Raw genomic sequence first — 22,372 nt, 5'->3', positions numbered from 1 at the left:
TCTTCCTCCTCCTGTTCCTCCTCTTCCTCCTTCTCCTCCTCCTCTTAATCTTCCTCCTCCTGTTCTTCCTCTTACTCCTCCTCCTCGTGCTCCTCCTCTTCCTCCTCCTACTCCTCCTCCTCCTCCTCCTCCTCCTCCTCAAACGAGAGCACTATATGGCAATCTGTCAGTCGAGGTTTTTAGGGTCGTATTGAAGGTACAAGTGTTGGGGTGGAGTGAGGTGTGGGGTTTAGGATAGGGGGTTATAGGGGGGTCTTAATCATATCTAAGGGTGTTGTGGTGGAGGGAGGGGGGTGTTTAAGGAAGGCATTGTGGGGGATGGGGTTACTATGGGGTGGAGGTTAGGGTTTGACGGAGGTTTGATGAGGACTGTGTGGATGCTTTGGGGTTCTTGAGACGTAGTGAAGGGGTTGCTGAAGAAGATGGCATGGGGTTAAGAGCGTTAGCGCTCCATGTCGCTAAAATCGCTCGTGTCTTACGCACAATGGGTTTGTGTGTGTGTGTGTGTGTGTGTGTGTGTGTGTGTGTGTGTGTGTTGATGACCACAGACACCGTAGATGTTCTACAGTGAGCAAGCAGCATTGGTAATGCTGCTTTCGTACATGCGTGCGTGCGTGCGTGCGTGCGTGTGGCCAGTTGGAGGAACTAGTGATAATATAATGAAGGGATCTCACCCTATCTTTCTTTTTTTTTTTTGGGGGGGGGGGGATTTTTAAGGTTATTTTTAAGGGGGTATTTTTAGGTTTATTTTTAAGAGGGATTTTTTTAAGTTATTTTTAAGGGGGGATTTTTAAGGTTATTTTTAAGGGGGGATTTTTAAGGTTATTTTTAAGGGTGATTTTTAAGGTTAATTTTAAGGGGGATGTTAAGGTTATTTTTAAGAAGATTTTTAAGGTTAATTTTAAGGGGGTTTTAAGGTTATTTTTAAGAAGATTTTTAAGGTTATTTTTGAGGGGGGATTTTTAAGGTTATTTTTGAGGGGGGATTTTTAAGGTTATTTTTAAGGGGTGGATTTTTAAGGATATTCTGATCCCTAAAATCGTTAGTTATGGTGATTGCCTTTCTCCCGATTACTTTTTGAGGTGATTCCGATTATTAAATCCGTCATTTATGGCGGGTGAATTCACCCGAGGTTTTGAGGTTTTTAATAAACCCCAAAACTGGTAATTAATGGCGATTGAATTCCACCGGACTTTTGAGGTTTATCTGATCAGCAAATCCGGCAATTTTGGCGATTAACTTTTCCCGGATTTTGGAGGTAATGCAAAACCCCAAATCCGGCATTTATGGCGATTTAAGTTTCTAAAATTTCTTTTTTTTTTGACCTTATATTCTGAACCCCAAATCTACTCGTTGTGGAGACTTATATCCCCCCCACTTGTACGAAATGTTCCTTCGATCACAATAAAGCCAACACTTTTAGAAGACTACGTTTCTATATGATATTTTTTCGACCGGGAATGTAGGATGAAACGCAGGGCAATCACCCATCCCCCTCCTGTAGCGTGTGGGCAACGTGGATCTCCCGATCATATTCATCATGGATGCAAGTTGGGAAGAAAAATTATGGTTTACTGTTGCATCCTTGCTGTTTAGTTACATCCGATGTCCACTCCCTTTCATTTGCTTGAATAAAAGCAGCAAATAAGGCTTCCTTGATTCCCTTATTTTCCTCATTCCCTGATGTGAAATTCCCTATCAAATTCCTTGCTCAAATAAGGTCGCAAATAAGCCGCTTCCCTTATTCCCTGGTGGGGAAAACACCCTATCAAATCACTTGCACGAATAAGGCCACGAATAAGGCTTCCCCATGTTCCCTTATTTCGTCATTCACAGACAACCGAACATTTGAAGGAACCCATTCACACGTCAGTCGAATGTCTTTGCCATGCAATTTTTCTTCTCTTTTTTCTTCTTTTTAATTCTCCTTTTAATGAACAGGTTAATTTTCTATATTTTCTTCGGCTCTGCTACGCTGTCGTATGTTGCTGACAGATCTAGTTATAAGGTCAGAAAGAGTGTGAGAAAACATCAAGTGTTCAGTCTCACGAAAATAACATAAGCATTCAAAGCCTTTATAGAATATGCTACCTCCCTTTATATTGGAAAGGATCACAATTTTGCGAGTGGTCAAGATATTCCTACGAGTCCACGGGGAAAATGAAACACGAAAAGTTCCCAAGTGCACTTTCGTGGAATAATCACATCATCGGGGAGACACACACACACACACACACACACACACACACACACACATATATATATATATATATATATATATATATATATATATATATATATATATATATATATATATATATATATACGTTTAAAGAATACATAGGAAAATATAGCTATGTACCAGCAAGCGAATCGAGAATATAAATGAAATAGGATTTAGACATTGCAGTGAATAGCATAGCTTTCTTATTTCTTTTTTTTTTCACTGCTAGAGAGAACACAGGATTTTTTCCCCCGCTAGTTATAGTCCATTTATTTTTTTCTGCTATTTATGGCACAGGTATTTTTTCTGCTAGTTATAGCTACAGGAATTTTTCTCCGTCGTATCGCTGGGTGCTCTCTCTCTCTCTCTCTCTCTCTCTCTCTCTCTCTCTCTCTCTCTCTCTCTCTCTCTCTCTCTCTCTCTCTCTCTCTCCCCCCACACACACACACCGTTTTCTGTCCTAGGAGATAGATTGGTTCTGGTAAGGGTTTGAGTTAGGGTAGGTTAGGTTAGGTTAGGTTAGGTTAGGGTAGGTTAGGTTTGCGTTCTGTTTTGGTTAGGTTAAGTTGGGTTGGCTTAGGTTGCGCTGGGTTAAGTTAGGTTAGGTTAGGTCAGGTTAGGTTTGGTTGGCTTAGGTTGCGCTGGGTTAAGTTGGATGAAGCTGGGTTTGGTGAGGTTAGGGTTCGATTTAGATAGGTTAGGGGACCAAGTCTCTTAACAGTAAGCTTAGAAGAACAGGAGTGGGGGGTAGAAGTAGTTGAATCTTCAGGTGTTCAAGCCATCCCTTGTTAGTGAATTAAAAGGAATTTTTTTTCATTATCCAACAGGATGTTTGTGTATTATTGCTTAGACATTTTTTTTTTAAGGTAGGGATGTATTTGGATATTTAGAACTAAACTTTATTCTTTGTTTTTTGATAGTGCTACTGTGCCGCACACACACACACACACACACACACACACACACACACACATATATATATATATATATATATATATATATATATATATATATATATATATACGTGTGTGTGTGTGTGTGTGTGTGTGTGTGTGTGTGTATGTATATAAGTAGACAGATAGATAGGTAGATAGATAGATAGATAGATAGATATCGTTTTCAATGTACATTGAGCGGTCGTGAACGTGTGTATGGGAGATTTTGTGAAAATGTGTGTCTACAGAGAGTGAAGTATGGGGAGGAGGAGGGGGAGAGGGGGGATGGGACTCAACCCCCTTGTGCATGCTCCGCCTGTCCCCTCCCCCCCCCCCCCCCCCCGCGTGTGAATGCATGCGCATGCGCTTCTCTTTGTGTAGGCCACGAATATATACGCACATGGGCGCGGTGTTTGCATGAAATGGCACCCACCCATCCACCCACCTCCGATCCGTTCTCGTGACGCGTTAATGTCCACCCCACTTCGTCTCGTACTTCATAATCCCTGCAAATAAACACGCGGGAGAGAGAGAGAGAGAGAGAGAGAGAGAGAGAGAGAGAGAGAGAGAGAGAGAGGGAGAGAGGGTGGAGGAGAGGTCATGAGAGTCCCATGGCTACAAATCCGGTATTGAGTTCTTGACGCGCTATGACCTCACGGCTAACGGACGGACACCGATCTATCCGTTACCCGGGGCAAACGTTGGTCTCCCACACCTTGACTTGTGTAGTGCGATGGAGAGACGAGGGAGAAGGTGGAGAGGGAGAGAGGAGGAGGTGGGGGAGGGCGTGGAGGGAGGGCGTGGTGGTGGTGTGTATAACATTTGCTGGTGATGCCAGGGGTCGTGGGAGGGAGGCGGCACGGGCGTGTGTATTAGGCTTGGTTACACTGGCCATGGAAAGGCACGCCCATTTTATCCCCACAACACGAAGAAGAAGCCCGATCCACCCACCCCCTTCCCCTCAATCGTCCCCCCCACCCGCCCCTCTCTCCTCCTTCTCCCCTCCTCCTCTCCCTCGATTTTTCGTGGCCCCCTTTTTTTTTTCCTTTTCTTAATTCAGTGTAAAACTTAAATGGTTCAACTCCGTCGGTTGTACCTGCCGCGACAAGCCAGGGCGTCATTCTTTTACATCACGCTGATGAATAACGGATTTGCATAATGTCAAGTTAATCAAAGTTGAAATTATTGCATCACGCGAAGGGTGGGGGGGTGGGGTTGTGGGGGAGGTGGAGGAGGAGGAGATGGGGGGGAGGAGGAGGAGAAGGTAGGGGGGAGGTAGGAGGTAGAGGAGGAGGAGGAGGAGGGAACATTTTTGTACATTGTGGCGACATTTGGCAGTCTTGGGACAGCCGGCCGGCGCTGGGTTCGGAGCCGCAGTTCAAAAGCGACCCCAAGACAGTCTAGGTGCAGACCTCGCGGCGGGAGGATGTGATCTCCCTCGACCCTGGTGCCTCGCTCGCGACCGCGACTCACTCACTTCTTCCCACCCCTCACTCCCTCGTTGAACCTAAGTCCGAAAAACACGCCAGGTTGAGGAAAACTAGTGTGAGTTCGAACCTGGTCTACGTCCGAAGCGAAGCTCCATTTGAGTGCCCATGTAGGCTACCCTGTCTTGCTTGCTCTGTGTCTTTTGACCAGTGTAAATGTTTATTGTTCTTGCGAGCAACAGCAATATTGGTTGGTTCATTGCAGTATTCTAATTGCTAAAAAAAAAAATCAGGTAAACCCCCCTTTTTCCTTATTTGAAACTGTTAGGTTCACTGATATATTTATATATATTTTGTTTTGGGCAAATGACTTTGGAATTTTCAAAATGAGAAAATCTTTGCTTGACGTTCAAAAATCACTGATACACGTTCAAGAAGATTATTCTTAAGTGTTGTAAAGTAGTAACCTTTGTTCTTATATGTTTCAGGAAATCAATTGTGTATAAGCAAGCCTTAGCTATTTACCTGGTACCCTGTGTGGCTCATGTAAATTCAAAGGAATGGACGATGGAAAAGCCATTAGAATACTGCAATTTTATATATGTATTATTCCATATGTAAAAGACGAGACTTGAACCTGTGCGGAATAATATACTCAGTCAGATCTACCAGTGTCGCGAACTTAAATCGTTGGCCGTCGTCTTCGTCGTCCCCCTCCTCCTCCTCTTCCCCTTCGACGGAGACTCACCGCTGTCGGAACAACGATGTGGCTTCTTAGGTCGTCCTCGAAATCACGCCTCGCGAACACCATCGCCACCGCCCATCGCTGCTTTGACCGCCACCGCCGCCTCCCGAGACACAAGAGATATGGTGGTGATGGATAAGTCTCTGGGGTCTGCACGCCCTGCAGCAACGCAACCCGCACTTCCGCCCCGCGCCCTGTCAAATCGCCACCGCCGCGCCCTTACCTTCACCACCACCGCCCGCGCCCTCCCTCGCCAACAGCCGCGCCCTAAACTCCTCTTCCACCACGAACACACCGCCCCTTCCTCATGACGGCGATGGACGTGTCATGCGAAGCCGGCTTACACACTGGGGGGCCCTCTGGAGGGTGGCCAGGCCCCGAGGAGTTGCCAAGTGAACACGGGCTGGAGCATAAAGGTTTTCTTCCCTCCCACCACCTTCTTCAGTAGAACTCGGGCGTTGTGAACACCATGGATACAGCCAGCTGAAGGTAAGACTCTTGGCACGACGTTATGTTTCTTTTTAAGGTGTGGCATGTACGTACGTACGGCTTGTGCTTCTATTTTTTTTTTTTTTTTTTGACCATCCAACGCTGTACCGTCATACCGTTGGTCGCGGCAGAGCTTACAAATTAGATGTGTTTGGTCTATGCCATTAATGACCCCACGTGTGTGCATTTAGGGGTCCGCGTTGCTGTAGAATTAACTGTGATTTCGCTGTTAGAGTAAAAAAAAAATGTGAAAGAAGAAAGCTTGTGCGCTTTGCATTTTTGGTGTTTCGCAACAAAGAGCGGCCACTGGTGAATTGAGTGAATATAAATGTAGAGCGAATTTCGATTATTTGATTCACCTCGGGTTTTTTTTAATTGGGCGATCGAGGGTGGGGGCTTCTCATCATAACATGACCTTGATTAAATTTACATTTATATATCGTCCATAAATTCGAGGTGAATTATTCACCATCCACACGATTCATTTAGATTTGTGATGTTATACGAACAGTATAATTGTAAGAGCCGTTGTGATGACGGTGCATGCATGATTATGCACGCCCCAATGGCTGTTTCAAGGGAACTTTTATCTCGTCAGAAGTTGATATAGAATCATGCCCCGAAGTTGTGAAGAGTTATGCCCTTATCTACATTGTGCGTGTTATCAAGTGATCGGGATGGTGTTCTGTGTGAAGGCGACGTCTTCCAATTCATCGCAAAACCAAGTTGAAACTTGACGCAAAGTAGAATGTGGAGAGCCCCAGTGTTCGTTCGATGCTGAACCGAGTAAGTTAGGGAAGCATTTTGAATGTCAGACGCTCTGCTGTGTAGATATTATTCTCGTAGTTCGCTGGCTGCGCATGGCGTGTGAGCCGTTTCTAGCATTTCTAGATCCTTGTCGTTCAAAATAATCCATGAAGCGAGACGGTACGCCCCTTGAAAACGACGAGACGAACCATGGGTGTGTGTGTGTGTGTTTGTGTGACCTGACCCCCTTGAAGGGGTAGAGGTCAGAGGTCAGGCTAGGCCAGGGGCCATCTACCCTAAGGGTCGTGCCTTTGGAATTGGTTGCATTTCATTGTATAAGTGATAGCTTAGTCATGAGTGAAACTGGCCAACTTCTCCAAAAGGTTTCTAGTGTTCATTTCTTCCCCCCACTGGTTTCTACGGAGGGTTGTGATCTCCCCCCCCCAGGTTTCTAATAGGGACATACTCCCTCTTGTTGGTCTTATCTTTCAAGACGATGCTGGTGAATTTTCTTCCCCCTTGGTTTTTTTTTTTTTATCCCAGGTTTCCAATAATCTCCCTTACCGGGGGTTTCTAAGTAATTCCGTAGTTTCGTTGGAACCAAGGTTTCTAGTAGTCGTTTGCCACTCTCCGTCTCCTCTTGGTCTCGTAAGCGATCTTTCCTATCTGTGGTTTCATTGATAATGGGGTTTCTATCGGTGATCAGGTCTCTATTGATGATTTTCACCCACCCCTTCTCTCCTCCTCCCCTAAGGTCTCTCTCTCTCTCTCTCTCTCTCTCTCTCTCTCTCTCTCTCTCTCTCTCTCTCTCTCTCTCTCTCTCTCTCTCTCACCCTTTTCTTCCATACCCGTTCCTCTTAATCTCTCCCACTTTTTCTGTAGACTTCACTCCTCGCTCTCTCTCTCTCTCACTCTCTCTCTCTCTCTCTCTCTCTCTCTCTCTCTCTCTCTCTCTCTCTCTCTCTCTCTCTCTCTCACCCTTTTCTTCCATACCCGTTCCTCTTAATCTCTCCCACTTTTTCTGTAGACTTCACTCCTCGCTCTCTCTCTCTCTCACTCTCTCTCTCTCTCTCTCTCTCTCTCTCTCTCTCTCTCTCTCTCTCTCTCTCACCCTTTTCTTCCATACCCGTTCCTCTTAATCTCTCCCACTTTTTCTGTAGACTTCACTCCTCGCTCTCTCTCTCTCTCACTCTCTCTCTCTCTCTCTCTCTCTCTCTCTCTCTCTCTCTCTCTCTCTCTCTCTCTCTCTTTCCATCCCTTTTTTTCCATACCCGTTCCTCTTAATCTCTCCCACTTTTTTCTATAGACCTCTCTCTCTCTCTCTCTCTCTCTCTCTCTCTCTCTCTCTCTCTCTCTCTCTCTCTCTCTCTCTCTCTCTCTCTGTTGCTTTCTCCCCCAAGTTTTAAGATATTTGGCTTCTGTTGACCTCCCTCTCGTCTGATTTCTCTCCACTTCGTCCCCTTACTCCATGTTGTGTATTACACCGGTTTAGCTCGTGGTTTATATAGATTTTATTGATATGTCAAGTGTGGCCCCCTGCCTTGGTTTATAGTGACCTGACTCATTGTTTATAATCACCTCCCCCCCCCCCCCCATCCTGATTGATGGTAACTTCCACTCCTCCGGTTTCTGTTCTCTCCCTCAGTGGTTTCATTCCCCCCTCCTCAGGGTTTCTAGTGGTTTTCATTCGGTAGATGTATATTGGTATTCTCCCCGCCCCGCTCGGTTTCTTATGATGTTCCCTCCCTTTGTAACCTGAGGTCTGGATGCCTGGTTTGAATCGGTTTCTCCCGTCCTTGGTTTTTTTTTTTTCTATTGATCTCCCCCCCCCCCCCCATACGTTTGATACTCACCGCAATGTGGATATGGTTTGATTCGTGTTGAAACCACCGTACCAAGGTTTCCGTTGGTCATCCCAGCCCTGGGTGTTCATCGTTACTCGGGTTTCTAGTGGTATTAATCATTCGACTATCGTCCGGTTTTTAGATATCATACGTGGGTTTCTACGGGTAATATTTTTCCCCAATGATTCTGTCGATAATTTCTGTCGAAAATTTCTAGTTTTGGTTAGCTCTGCCCTTATATTATTTTTTCTTTTTTCTCCCACGCTAAAAAACCCCCTTCCTAAGATCCTTGTTGTTGTTGTTTTCTTCCTGGTTTCTAGTTGCCTTATTGGCTTTGGGTGCTGATGATCGTTCTCAATACGGGACTCGGTAAATCCTTTTCCTTTTTATAATGGTTTTTTTTTTTTTGTTATGGTCTAACTTACACTAGGTTTTCTACTAAGCTCCCCTTCCCCATTGGAGATCTACTCTTGCTAATGTATTTGCGTTTTTTTTTTTCGTTTTCTACTAAGCTCCCCATCCCATTGGAGATCTCTTGCTAATGTTTTTGCGTTTTTTTTTCGTTTTCTACTAAACTCCCCTTCCCCATTAGAGATCTCTTGCTAATGTTTTTGCGTTTTTTTTGTTTTTGTTGTCTACTAACCTCTCCATCCCATTGGAGATCTCTTGCTAATGTTTTTGCGTTTTTTTTTGTTTCGTTTTCTACTAATCTCTCCATCCCATTGGAGATCTACCTTTGCTAATGTTTTTGCGTTTTTTGGGAGGTTTCTTCTAGTCTTCCCCTTTTTTTGCTGGTTTCACCACACTTCATAGTTATTTGGTTCACTCCTTACGTACTCTACCTAACACCTCATCTAGGTAATGTAGTTTCAGAACCTGTTTTGTGATGGCCAGTGAATGGTATCGCGTCAAACCTAACCCTCCTGTATTCTTGAAGGTGAGAGTGGGACTCCCTGTTCATGCCCAGAGTTTGTGAAAGGTGTGTGTGTGTGTGTGTTTGTGTGTGTGTGTGTTTCGTTTTTCCAGTCGAAAAATGGTCGGTTTGATTGAGATATTTTCAGAAGCTATACTGCCCCACTATATATATAAAACCTACTGTATCAGTATATATATATATATATATATATATATATATATATATATATATATATATATATATATATATATATATATATATATTATCCCTGGGGATAGGGGATTAAGAGTACTTCCCACGTATTCCCTGCGTGTCGTAGAAGGCGACTAAAAGGGGAGGGAGCGGGGGGCTGGAAATCCTCCCCTCTCGGTTTTTTTTTAATTTTCCAAAAGAAGGAACAGAGAATTGGGCCAGGTGAGGGTATTCCCTCAAAGGCCCAGTCCTCTGTTCTTAACGCTACCTCGCTAATGCGGGAAATGGCGAATAGTTTGAAAGAAAAGAAAAGATATATATATATATATATATATATATTATCCCTGGGGATAGGGGATTAAGAATACTTCCCACGTATTCCCTGCGTGTCGTAGAAGGCGACTAAAAGGGGAGGGAGCGGGGGGCTGGAAATCCTCCCCTCTCGTTTTTTTTTTTAATTTTCCAAAAGAAGGAACAGAGAATTGGGCCAGGTGAGGGTATTCCCTCAAAGGCCCAGTCCTCTGTTCTTAATGCTACCTCGCTAACGCGGGAAATGGCGAATAGTTTAAAAGAAAAAAATATATATATATATATATATATATATATATATATATATGTATATAAACAGATAGGTAATTCAGTGCACTTTCATTGAGTTTATTTATGGCGGTTGTGACTATATATATGAATCGCGTGGAGCTTTAAAAGGAAATTGGGTCAGGCATAGGTTTATTACGAAGTCGCCCTGTGTGCACCGCTTTTCGTCAAAGTTTTCGAAAGCCACGTAGGTCTACTGGAATGTGATTAAAGTATTTTTTCCTTTTATTAGATTACGTGAAAATGGCGTTTAAAGTTTAACGCGTTTGAGCACTACGCTTGGGTATGTCGGCTTTGGGGTTTTTTTTTTTCTTTTTTTTAACTTGACCTATAATGACGTGGCCCACATACCCTAGTTGGCCAGTTGTGTTCTGGGGGAGGGGAGGGGTTTGCTGTTATTGTATATCGACAAATATAGATTCATTTTTTCCCTTGTAGTAAAAGACGTGGCAGGGGCACAAGAGAATCCTTGACCCGTGGCCCATCGTAGATGAACGGGAAAAGTGGAGTTCGTGAGAAAATGTAGAAAAATATTACATTTAAGCTCTCTGGGGGTCTTAATAGACCTGGCTCTTTTTATGTGAATTAGCTCGTAGACTGAGGGAAAGCCATGATAATGGAGGGAAACCCTCCACCCCCCCCCCCCCCCCCCAGCTTCGAGAAAAGGAGGAGGAGGAGGAGGTTGTATATAACGGTTAATCCTCGTGTGGCTGGACGCCACACTTAAAAACTATGGGAAGCAGATGCCTCACTCCACTCTCGCGGGTCGAAGCCACGGTGGCAGGGACGCATGTGAGATTGCTCGACGAGAGCGGAGGCTGAGGCAGTACTTCAAAACAGAGGGGGGGGGGGTCGGAGGTCGGTGGTACGTGTATGTTACGTACACATAGACCAGTTGGGGTGGGGGGGTCGTGAAATGGAAATGCCTTTCCAGCCAGGTGAACGGAGCTGAGAGTGTGGTCGGCGAAAAAAGATTTTCAGCCAGAGTGCATTTCGAGTTTTGGGTATAGAAAGCGAAGGAAAAAGTGGGTCATGTGCTTTGGTGGCTGGAAAAGGCAGTAATGGCTGTGCACTGTACGTAGGAACCGTGTGAAGATGCAGTACAAGAGAGGGTTTAATGCATATATATATATATATATATATATATATATATATATATATATATATATATATATATATATATGAGAATGTGGTTTGTCCAGTGTTTCATGTGGAGCACCATCTGTAGAAAGAGTATATATATATATATATATATATATATATATATAGTGACGTTTTCAAAGGTTTTGGTGTAGCATTGATATTTTCATGTGTTTTACACGAGTTGATCATCTCGTCACTCCAATATTGATACCGGTTGAAGAACGAGGCGATTGATGGGGTTGGGTGAGAGAGAGAGAGAGAGAGAGAGAGAGAGAGAGAGAGAGAGAGAGAGAGAGAGAGAGAGAGAGAGAGAGTTTGCTGAAAGCGAACGTCCGGAGGGAAACGGATCGGGCCACGGGTAAAGAGGGAATTGAGCTTGATTGATAGAATAGAGAAGATTGGTCTGGTGTGCGGGAGGAGGAGGGAGGGAGGGGGGGGGGGGGTATTGATCATTGCCTTTCATCTCCCAGAAAACGAAGAGAAAGGGAATATCAGAGAAAATATATATATATATATATATATATATATATATATATATATTATGTGTTTGTATATATATATATATATATATATATATATATATATATATATATATATATATATATATATATATATATCGCATGGTGAACATCGTAAAGATTGGAGCAGCTATCTACGTATACTTATGTACAGTGAGACTATAAATTACATTCACACTTTCAGTGTCTAACAATATGAATATTCAACCGGACGAAACGATTCCGAACAAAGCTCTGGCTATCTGGCTACACATTGGTAGTTCCCACTTTCCCTATGGAGGAAATATGAGGAAGTAAATAGCGACGCTATTCCTGTCACTTGCCATAATGCAATGACGTTAAGCATTGCCAACCCCGATCGAAACGACGGGAGTGGTAGTGTTCATTTTGAAATCCATCGCTCCCGTGTGGGGGAGGTGTGTGCATGTGATTTATATGGTCTGCCTCTGGTCTACCAGGTGATTTAACCATGAAAGGCAGTGCTAGTGTGAAGTGAGGGAGGGAAAATAGCATAGATAGATACAGTATATGATTATAACAACCCCCTGGTAATATATATATATAATATATACCCCGATGCGATTGTAGGTTATAAAAGGCTATTTGATAAACATATTACGTATCCGTTGTTCATAAGAATACGATAAATGGGAAAAATCATCGTTTATAGAATACTAACAGTGCCTCGGACGGGGTACTTAAAAGAAACAAAAAAAACAACAACACATTGTTGTAAAGAAATGATGGTAAAAGCCTTTAATGAGAAGCAAGAGTCTGGAGTTGACTAGAATTGAGGGCAAGTTGAGTGTGAGTAAAGTGGTGGATGGAATCAAGGCGAAGTTCTCATACGAATGGAAAAGACGGAGTTCGGTAGTCCAGATTTAGTCTTAATGGTCTATAAGTGCCGTGCTGGATTGCAGTGGCATTCGAGGTCTTGCTGCGGGGAAAAGAGAAAGAAAAGAAGAGTTGAGCATTACATTTCTGTATTCTTTACTCCTGTATTTTTATATACATTTTTTATGTATTCATATTGCACGGATAAAGCATTTACGTTTTGTATATCACGCTTATCGGAAAGGATCACAATTGAGCTACGTCTCTTCGTTATATACCAACTGACAGTTATATTTCTTTCTTGTGTCTCCCCTGATGATATGATTATTACACGAAAGTGCACTTGGGGACTTACCGTGTTTCCTTTCCCCGTGGACTCATAGGATTATCACGCCTATATATATAATATATATATATATATATATATATATATATATATATATATATATATATATATATATATATATATATATATATATGATATATTATACTTTGTCGCTGTCTCCCGCGTTAGCGAGGTAGCGCAAGGAAACAGACAAAAGAATGGACCAACCCACCCACATGCACATGTATATACATAAACGCCCACACACACATATACACACCTATACATTTCAGCGTGTACATACATATACATACACAGACATATATATTTATATGATCTACCCCAGGCGCTTCACATGCCCTGGTTCAGTCCATTGACAGCACGTCGACCCCGGTATACCACATCATTCCAATTCACTCTATTCCTTGCACGCCTTTCACCCTCCTGTATGTTCAGGCCCCGATCACTCAAAATCTTTTTCACTCCATCGTTCCACCTCCAATTTGGTCTCCCACTTCTCCTCGTTCCCTCCACCTCTGACACATATATCCTCTTGGTCAATCTTTCCTCACTGATTCTCTCCATATCTTTCACCGCTGCGGCTAAATGTGCGACCGAATTCGAGCAGGTAATGTTCTACCATGTTGTCTGTTGCTGCAGAGTTGCATGAACGCGGAGCGCCCTGGGTGGATAATTCCACTTTGGAGGAAGTATTCTTTCTATAGACTCAGTCGAGGGGGTTTCCTTATATTAACATTATGGACTGTCCAAGGGAGAATTTTTAAAAGATGTGGCATGGGCTAGTGCCTACATACGTATGCCAGTCCATTCAGAATTTAAGGGTTAGGTCTGCTGGTCCCTGGCCTCCGGCAGCGTGGGTAGCATTGTGCCAGACCAATCTGTGAGCGAGTAGAAGGGCCTTCAGATTCATATTTAAGTATACGTAGGGTAAGGTCCCAGGCCTAATCTGTAGAGTTAGAAGACCCCCTGAACCATCTTAAGGTATGCATGAGTGAGGTCCCAGACCCAGCTTTGGGAGGTAGAAGACCTTCGCAACCATTGTAAGATATACGTAAGGTAAGGTAAGGTCCGAGACCCAGCTGTAGATGTAGAAGATATACGAAATCATCGTAAGGTATACATTAGGAAAGGTCGCAAGATAGAGGACCTCAGAAACCACTGTAAGGTAAGGTCGTTGACCAAGTTATAGGGGGTAGAAGACCTCCGAAGCCATCGAAAGGTAAGGCTAGGTAAGGTCGTGATCTATCTATTTGGGGTAGAAGACCTCCGAAACCGTCGAAATGAATACGTTAAGGTAAGGTAAACTTTTAGACTCAGCTGTAGGGGTTGAAGACCTCCCCAAAACACTGTAAGATGAAGTAGGATGGTTTCAGACCCTGTTGTAGGGGGAGGTGGAAGACCTCCCCAAAACACTGTAAGGTGAAGTAGGATGGTTTCAGACCCTGTTGTAGGGGTTGAAGACCTCCCCAAATACTGTAAGGTGAAGTAGGAAGGTCCCAGACCCTGTTGTAGGGGTTGAAGACCTCCCACAATACTGTAAGGTGAATAGGAAGGTCCCAGACCCTGTTGTGTAGGGGTTGAAGACCTCCCTAAAACAATGTAACGTGAAGTAGGAAGGTCCCAGACCCCAGCTCTGTAAGGGGGGTGGGTGGAAAGAGTTTTCCAAACATCTTCAAAAGTTCTAAAGAAAAGAATTAGTGTGTCTCACAGTGGCTCATAGTAGGTTGGACAGACTGAAGAGCTCTCGACATTTGGGCTAATGGTTCCAACATTATCATAATGTCATGGGGGGAAAGGGGAAGGGGAGGGGGTGGAGTTGACCCCCATCTGTACGACGATACGACCGTTGGGTATGATGGCCTGGCATTTGACCTGACCATTAAGGGTCGGGTCCACAAATGCCAGGCCGTCATAACCAAAGGGTCGTACCGGGTTTGCTTTAATGGTCGTACCGTCTCACTCAAAGTTCGTATGCATTGCATTTGTGTTCCAAATATACGTATACACACTTTGAAAATGTAGGTATATAATATATATATATATATATATATATATATATATATATATATATATATATATATATATATTTTTTTTTTTTTTTTTTTTTTTAATGTATTTTTTTCTTTGTCGTTGTCTCCCGCGTTAGCGAGGTAGCGCCAGGAAATAGACAAAAGAATGGCCCAGCCCACCCACATACACATGTATATGCATACACGTCCACTCACGCACATATACATACCTATACATACACAGTCATATATATATATATATATATATATATATATATATATATATATATATATATATATATTCTTTACAGTAGATTTGAGAGTAGATTAAACTAAAATAGACATTTGAAATGAGAACTTCAATCCTGCTATTTTTATTACTCCACAAAAAAAGTTTTCATTGTTCTTGAAGTATGTTATGAACTGCAGCAAGGGACGATTTTTGTCCCCTTAAAGTACACCGTATGATGAAGTTGTTCTTAAGAGTTGAGAGTGTATGGAGCCGTGTATACATACTGAATATATGTGTGTGTGTGTCTGTGTGTCTGTGTGTGTGTGTGACGTAGAATTTACATTTGAACTTGAGGGAAGTGGTTGAAGATCTTTCGTTTGCTGGACGTCGCTGGATATTAATCACCTTAATACAATACCCTGACAGTTAAGTTGATAGGTCTCATGCCCAAAGAACCCACTGGTGTTGTGTGTGTAATTGATAAAAGAGATCATTCACTTATGACTTCATATCGTCTGGAGGAGTGGGGGCGGGGCTTTCATTCGCGAGTGGTGGGAGCGTACGAAGTAATGTGTGTATTGACTTAAAATGGAAATGCCACAGATGGTTATATATGTGTTGGTTTTTCCCCACAGTGGAAAGGCCGTATTCGGCCATGGAGACGTTGGTGGCAATACACACACACACACACACACACCCTTTACCAGGGAGTCTATCTGGTGTCAAGTTTATTTAAGTAAATTGTTACGCGCGTCGCTCGGTTACTAAGATTATTTTGGCTAAGCTTGAAGTATATTAACGTAATGGTCAAAATGTTAGTTATTGCCCGGCCGACTCAACCAGTTTTTAAGAGTGTAAAACTACTACGATGGTATATATTTTTTTTCTCTTTTTGTAAATCAAAACGTTCATTTATCTTATATATTTATTTATTTATTTATACTTTGTCGCTGTCTCCCGCGTTTGCGAGGTAGCGCATTTAACGGGGTTTCCGCTGCTTCCCAGGAGGAGCCGAAACAAAAAAAGAAAAAAAAATATATGGTGGACTAAAGTCTTGGCCTAAGAAAGTTACCCAACGAGATGGTACTCTTTTCCATCCTTTCTGAAAGAGTTCTCCCGTCGCCCAGAACCCATTATTATTATAGACGGTCTCTTGCACCGCAGCCCAAGTCTGCGCTACACTCCGTAGGAGGAATGGGGTAGACTCCTTTCAATCGAAAAGGGTTTGTTTTGACGAGTTTTCACAGTTTATGTCAACGTTGATACACTCTCTCTCTCTCTCTCTCTCTCTCTCTCTCTCTCTCTCTCTCTCTCTCTCTCTCTCTCTCTCTCCAAATGGTGTAGAAGAGCATGTCAGTTAAACATATTTTTTTTTTCTTTCTTAAGCTGATCTCCAGAAGTTTATTTGCTGTGCATGGGAAAAAGTGTCCAAAATCGTCCATGAAAATGAGGATGGAAGTCCCGCTCATATATGTATTCCTAGCGAATCTTTCATTAACCAACCCCCACTTTTTTCCCTCACACCATCGACAGTAACTTCTAGAAGGAGCAAGTTTCCCACACTCATTTCCCATCTTCTAATCGCCTTTTGTTACCATACTAATGTCACCCACCGACCTAATAAACCCGGGTTCTTGGTCAGCCTTCCTCCTCCTCCTCTTCCACTTCTTCATCCACTTCCTCCTCCTCCTCTTCGTCTTCCACCACTTCGTCGTTACAGCCACACCCTCCGTCATTGCCTTCTGTAGCCACTCTTAGCCATTTCACGTCCGTAGGAAGATAATAGTGACATTTAGTTGAATATATATATTATTTCTGAGAAAAAGAAATTCCCTATTTGCCCCTTCGACACGACTGCGTATGTTTTGAGAAGGGAAGCAACGACTGATCCCCCCCTTCCTCAATAGGCTGTCGCGTCGCCCGTTGCCTCGTGCGTTGGGATTGGTCGAAACCGTAACCCAGCGGCCAATCGGAGACGTCCTCTCGAGTGGAGCAACATGGCGAAGAGGAGGAGGCGGAGGGGTTGGATGGTCTCTCAGAGACGTGTCGTTCAAATATCGGCAGGAAAGGCTGGTCACCCGAGGGAAACTTTGATCATTTAGTCATCTATTCTGTGAATCGCCCGTTATCGTAAAGTACCGCGGGAGTCACTGGTTCAAAGTGTGGAAGTGCTTGGTAACAGGAGTTTCGTGCCTTATACACAAAGGACCACGTGGGATGATGGGAGGGAAGCAGGCAGGCAGTTTTGGAACCAGTTCGGTACCGGCCCAGCCGACGTGGCAAACACTAGGTAAAGTTTGACGTTCAAAAAGAAGTTGGAAAATAAAATTTGATGTATAAATTACGCTAACAAGGATGGAGTTAATGTACCACGAGATATGCAGTCGACAGTGGTAATATCTGCAGTGTAATGCAATGTTTATCTGTACAACATAGGGGCTGGATCAGTAGAAACACATGCCAATTCGAGCGACATAAAATTTGGTATGTGGTGATATATATATATATATATATATATATATATATATATATATATATATATATATATATATTTAAATAGGTATATATTATATATGTGCAGGAGGGTGAAAGGCGTACAAGGAATAGAGTGAATTGGAACGATGTGGTATACCGGGGTCGACGTGCTGTCAGTAGATTGAACCAGGGCATGTGAAGCGTTTGGGGTAAACCCTGGAAAGTTTTGTGGGGCCTGGATGTGGAAAGGGAGCTGTGGTTTTCGGTGCATTATACATGACAGCTAGAGACTGAGTGTGAACGAATGTGGCCTTTGTTGTCTTCTCCTAGTGCTACCTCGCGCACATGCGGGGGGGAAGGGGTTGTCATTTCGTGTGGCGGAGTGGCGACGGGAATGAATAAGGGCAGAGAGTATGAGTTATGTATATGTCTCTGTGTGTATATATATGTATACGTTTAGATGTATATGTATGTATATGTGCTGTGTGTGGACGTGTATGTATATACATGTGTATGTGTGTGGGTTGGGCCATTCTTTCGTCCGTTTCCTTGCGCTACCTCGCAAACGCGGGAGACAGCGACAAAGTATAATATATATATATATATATATATATATATATATATATATATATATATATATATATATATTAGCGTATTCAAGCAGTGAAAAATAGGCTTTCCCAATGGTAAAAAAAATTAATTTCGTACCGTAAATTACAGATTGTTGAAAACACATTTAATTTCAATAAATGCCTCTCGTCAGCCTTTTCCCGAACAACATTGTCACGAAAGATTAAAAAAAGAAAAGAAAGAAAATAACCTGAAGCTTAGATCGCGTGCTTTTATACCACCAATGAGATTATTATATATAATGCAGTCCGGTTAATAAGGTTCTCGAGTTGGATGGAAGGTGGCTATAAAGAATTATGATTGTGTGGATCACCCTTCGCTTTCGTCTTGGACTGTTATATGGGCAATAATTATAGACGGAGGATCCCGATCGACTTCGGTGATGTTTGGAATCGACCGGGAGGGCGTAGTTTACGTGGACTACCTTCATTTTGATTCGACTAGGCATAGCAATCACTCGACCATGTATACGTCGACTTGGCCTGTAGCATTCACTCGACCATGTACGTTCGACTTGGCCAGTAGCAATCACTCGACCATTTACGTTCGACTTGGCCAGTAGCAATCACTCGACCATATGTACGTTCGACTTGGTCAGTTGCAATCACTCGACCATTTACGTTCGACTTGGCCAGTAGCAATCACTCGACCATGTACGTTCGACTTGGCCAGTAGTAATCACTCGACCATGTACGTTCGACTTGGCCAATAGCAATCACTCGACAGTGTACGTTCGACTTGGCCAGTAGCAGTCACTCGACCATGTACGTTCGACTTGGCCAGTAGCAATCACTCGACCATGTATACGTCGACTTCCCACGTATTCCCTGCGTGTCGTAGAAGGCGACTAAAAGGGAAGGGAGCGGGGGGCTGGAAATCCTCCCCTCTCGTTTTTTCTTTTTTTCTTTTTTTTCAAAAAGAAGGAACAGAGAAGGGGGCCATGTGAGGATATTCCCTCAGAGGCCCAGTCCTCTGTTCTTAACGCTACCTTGCTAATGCGGGAAATGGCGAATAGTTTGAAAGAAAAGAAAATATATATATATATATATATATATATATATATATATATATATATATATATATATATATATATATATATATATATATATATATATATATACCCCCTCCCTTCCCCTCCGTGCTAGCTAGGCATTGCTTTCGTGGCCGCGCGTGGCTAGGATGATGTATTCAGCTAGGATGACTTGCTAGGGGCAAGGTGTTGACTCCTTAATGAGCGGTTTGAATCATTGGACTCCCATCTGGTATGCTATTTAATGCTCTTCCCATCATTATTCATCTGTGGTTACTTGACTGACCTAGTTATTGCATCCGGGTGAGGTGTTTATGTAGATAAATAGTTTAAATGGGTTGTTAGGTTCACATATTTCGTCTTTTGTGAATAACTTGGGTCTGCTAGGTTTGTTATTAGACAGAGCAGGTGGTTAAGGGTAATTTGGAATATAAAGGGCTAAGGTTTATTATTATTATATGACCTCGGCTCTATATATACAATGAAGAACGTGGCTAATATGATTTCGTCTTTTGGGGAAAAGGGGGGGAAGGGAAAACCTGATTTGCCTCGCCGTTTTGCGTATGCGCCTCTCTCTCTCTCTCTCTCTCTCTCTCTCTCTCTCTCTCTCTCTCTCTCTCTCTCTCTCTCTCTCTCTCTCTCTCTCTCTCAGAGTCCAAGGCGCTGAGTTTCGTCGCTGGTCGCTCTTAGATGGGAGGCCCACACACACAACCACCACTTTGGGAGAGAGGAGCAGGGAGGCTGGGTTGGTTTCGTACACCAAAAACAGACTAGTTCAAGGCCAGTGCATCGTAGCCCTTCGCTGTACTCTCTCTCTCTCCTTCGTGTTTTTTTAGGTGGGTGCTGTTTCCTTTTTTTCCCTTTTTTTTAAGGTTGGCGTCTCGGGTTCAACCCCACAGGTTTTAAGGTGTCTTATACTTAGTATATATATATTTCTTTTTAAGTTCATTGATAATATTTTAGTCTTGCAATGTCTGTCGCTCCAGTAGGGAACTATTTCCGAGTGTAATTTTGAGATCTGTGTAGGATACACGAAGGTAGGATACACCCCTCCTACACCTCTCAAACGTCTACGCTACAGTGGTTTCAGTGACGTCTACGCCACAGTGGTTTCAGTGACGTCTACGCCACAGTGGTTTCAGTGACGTCTACGCCACAGTGGTTTCAGTGACGTCTACGCCACAGTGGTTTCAGTGACGTCTACGCCACAGTGGTTTCAGTGACGTCTACGCCACAGTGGTTTCAGTGACGTCTACGCCACAGTGGTTTCAGTGACGTCTACGCCACAGTGGTTTCAGTGACGTCTACGCCACAGTGGTTTCAGTGACGTCTACGCTACAGTGGTTTCAGTGACGTCTACGCCACAGTTGTTTCAGTGACGTCTACGCTAGAGTGGTTTCAGTGACGTCTACGCCACAGTGGTTTCAGTGACGTCTACGCCACAGTGGTTTCAGTGACGTCTACGCTACGGTGGTTTCAGTGACGTCTACGCTACAGTGGTTTCAGTGACGTCTACGCTACGGTGGTTTCAGTGACGTCTACGGTACGGTGGTTTCTGTGACGTCTACGCCACAGTGGTTTCAGTGACGTCTACGCCACGGTGGTTTCAGTGACGTCTACGCTACAGTGGTTTCAGTGACGTCTACGCTACGGTGGTTTCAGTGACGTCTACGCTACGGTGGTTTCAGTGACGTCTACGCTACAGTGGTTTCAGTGACGTCTACGCTACGGTGGTTTCAGTGACGTCTACGCTACGGTGGTTTCAGTGACGTCTACGCTACAGTGGTTTCAGTGACGTCTACGCCACAGTGGTTTCAGTGACGTCTACGCTACAGTGGTTTCAGTGACGTCTACACCACAATGGTTTCAGTGACGTCTACGCTACGGTGGTTTCAGTGACGTCTACGCTACAGTGGTTTCAGTGACGTCTACGCTACAGTGGTTTCAGTGACGTCTACGCTACAGTGGTTTCACAAAGGAGTTGCACAATGAAGTTGTTACGTTTAACCAAGTCGTGAGTAAATAAATTGGCAAGGTTTTTTTGAGTTGCAAAAGTTGACAACTAAGGTTTTTTTGAGTTGCAAAACTTGACTTAACTAAGGTTTTTTGAGTTACAAAACTTAACTAAGGTTTTTTGAGTTGCAAAACTTGAGTTAACTAAGGTTTTTTGAGTTACAAAACTTGACTTAACTAAGGTTTTTTGAGTTGCAAAACTTGACTTAACTAAGGTTTTTTGAGTTGCAAAACTTGAGTTAACTAAGGATTTTTGAGTTGCAAAACTTGACTTAACTTTATTGTACTTTGACCTAGATTACTGACGTACACACCACATTGCTAGCTTAACTAAGTTATTGACACAACATGAATCATTTGATGACTGGCTAGAACCTAGAAAATAACTTAGGAACATTAGCTTTCCCCCAATGCCCAAGGCAGTTTGATATTGGTTTGCTCATACAGGTAGAAAGAAAAAGGTCAAAACACGAATTTTGTAGTGGGTCAAATATAACTTGTGAGATGTTAAGGAACGAGATGGTGAAAAAGGTGTTGGTTATCATTTAGAACGGTAGTCAAAGTCGCATATATATATATATATATATATATATATATATATATATATATATATATATATATATATATATATATATATATATATATATATATATATATAAATATATATAGAAGAAGTTTAGTGAGCACTTGCCTCGCAGTAGGTTTAAGGCACAACGGTATATCACCCCTTGCCATTCAAAGGTCACAGAAAGACTAGGCCATTCCCCCATCTTACCTAAGAGTGTTGTTGTGGGTTATGATAGAAATAGAATTAGATGAATGACGTGTGGGTGGGTTGAGGTCAACTTTTCTAAAGCTGGCATACGAGGAAGGAAGCGTTCATTCCACTGGTTATTTCTGTGTGATAGGAAGTCGTTGCACTTACCGTAATAAGCGCAGGAACTGTATTTTTTTCTCTTTCTTTTTTTTTTTTAACGCTCGCTTAGAACATGGCCTGACTCTGCGCATGATTTCCGTGGCGGAATG

The 22,372-nt window shown here is 43.0% G+C and overlaps 1 long non-coding RNA gene across 8 annotated transcripts in view; it reads left to right on the top strand.

Moving 5' to 3' along the window:
- LOC139758809 (uncharacterized) overlaps window positions 1–22,372 on the top strand; it is a 190,363-nt gene that overhangs the window by 32,604 nt on the left and 135,387 nt on the right. The window contains exons 1-2 of one of the 8 annotated variants that reach the window (XR_011714935.1): window positions 4,516–4,879; window positions 5,075–5,820. This is a non-coding gene — a long non-coding RNA (uncharacterized lncRNA). Of the gene's footprint in view, window positions 1–4,515; window positions 4,880–5,074; window positions 5,821–22,372 lie in introns of those variants that run through there. The other 7 variants (XR_011714939.1, XR_011714936.1, XR_011714940.1 and 4 more) reach the window with 7 other exon arrangements.

This window comes from Panulirus ornatus, chromosome 31, assembly GCF_036320965.1.
Source record: "Panulirus ornatus isolate Po-2019 chromosome 31, ASM3632096v1, whole genome shotgun sequence".
NCBI lineage: Eukaryota > Metazoa > Arthropoda > Malacostraca > Decapoda > Palinuridae > Panulirus > Panulirus ornatus.
This window is presented reverse-complemented; position numbering and strand designations above follow the sequence as displayed.